Raw genomic sequence first — 1,847 nt, forward strand, 5'->3', positions numbered from 1 at the left:
AGTCTAACCTCCATGGCAACATTACATGGTGACTCATTAATTGGAGTGCCATAAGATTGATGAATGTTTGATTTGAGACGCGAAAGAAAATTCACAACAAAGTTGAGTGATGAGCATAACAAGAACAAAGTGTACTATTATGCAAACAATACAAACTGATTAATCAAACACACTATCAATAAAAAATCAAACATACCAATCATAGAATTAAAAATCGAACTATAAATGATTCAAATAATATTGTGGCATTTCATTGAGAGGCAGGAATCATAACTCCAATAATTATAATTTTGAACACTTAATCAAACGTTTGTCACATAATGAACAAGTATTTGTCACACGTAATCAGATTATTAATTTCTTTTAAAAAAATGAATCTAACCTCCATGACAAAACTACATGGTGACTCACTAACGGGAGTACCATTAACATTGATAAATATTTTTTTTTTGGTGTACAACAAACTAAAAAAGAAAAGGAAAAGAGTAAAGAACAAAGGGAAAGAAAGATAAAGCAAGAATCAAAGCACACACGCTATCTCAGATTTCCCTGCATCAGAGCTTGCAAGGATCTAGAGGCTCCTCCCACAACAAGTCGCCAATTCCTACTAAGGCACCATGTCTCGCCAAAGTGTCTGCCACCCGATTGGCACTTCTATTAAAGTATTAATTAATTAATTTAACAAGGTCTATTGGAGCTGCCCAAAAAGAGATGATATTATAAACCTCTGGAGAGTCTGGCTCACTGATGACCTTAAATTGATATGTTTGGATATTGATAATTGCACCAAATTACATCAAATAATACCACAGTGAGTGAATATCATTTCTATGAGGATTAACAGATTGAATCAAGTAACATCTAATTGAATCTCTAATTAAATTATTCAAACCTTGGCAAGAGAATTGTGAATCTTGAAATAGAGCAAAGATCAGTAAAAAGCAAATTGATTGTGGACGAGAGAAAACTTAGAGATTTTTTGAAAGTAATCACAGAATGAGAATTTAAAGGGTTCGAAGATGTTTAATTCTTAGGAAGAGTAATACTTATGTTTTCCTACTTTGGCTCATGCAAAAATCTTTTCACAGCAAATCATTTATAATCAAATTTTAATTTCTTGAAAATTTAATTTCTCTTAACTTAATTAATCGTCAATTTCTTGGTTAATTAATTAAGAGAATAGGTTAAGAATGGTTTCGATTTAAAGCCATACAATTTTTAAAATACTATTCCTAGTCAAGTTGAAAATCATGAGAACAAATTTTAAACTAATTCCGATATTAAATTTCCCAAAGTAATAACAGAATCGAAGATAGAATTAGAATATTTGCAATACTTCTACTATTAAAGATGAAGAACAAAAACTCAATCTTAAAAAAGTAGAAAAGTATGAATCAAAATAAAGAAAACACTTATATTACTAATCCATAAAATCAAATAGAGCTCCTAACCTTTAACAAGAGATGTTTAGTTGCTCATGGTAGAAAAGAAAACAACCTAAAACTAATGAGGTATTGGATGGCTCCAATTAGTCTTCCAATCTGAAGATTGATCAAAAGATTCTCCTAATTGTGAATATTGTTCACTTATTTATATATTTTAGCTTCCTATCTAATTGAAATTCAAAAACACTACAACATTTTGGGTCTATGGCCACGGTTTTTTTGGTCACGGTAAAAAATCGTAACCATAGACCCTTTATGGTCACAGTTTTTTAGGGTGACTAAAAAAATTATGGTCACGTTTTTTTTGGAAAGGGTGACCATAGAGTACCTATGGTCACAGTTTTTTAAAAAAGGTTGGCCTAAAAGGGTAGGGTCACGATTTTGAGGGATGACCTAAAAGGG

The sequence above is a fragment of the Arachis ipaensis genome, chromosome B07 (assembly GCF_000816755.2).
Source record: "Arachis ipaensis cultivar K30076 chromosome B07, Araip1.1, whole genome shotgun sequence".
NCBI classification, from domain to species: Eukaryota; Viridiplantae; Streptophyta; class Magnoliopsida; order Fabales; family Fabaceae; genus Arachis; species Arachis ipaensis.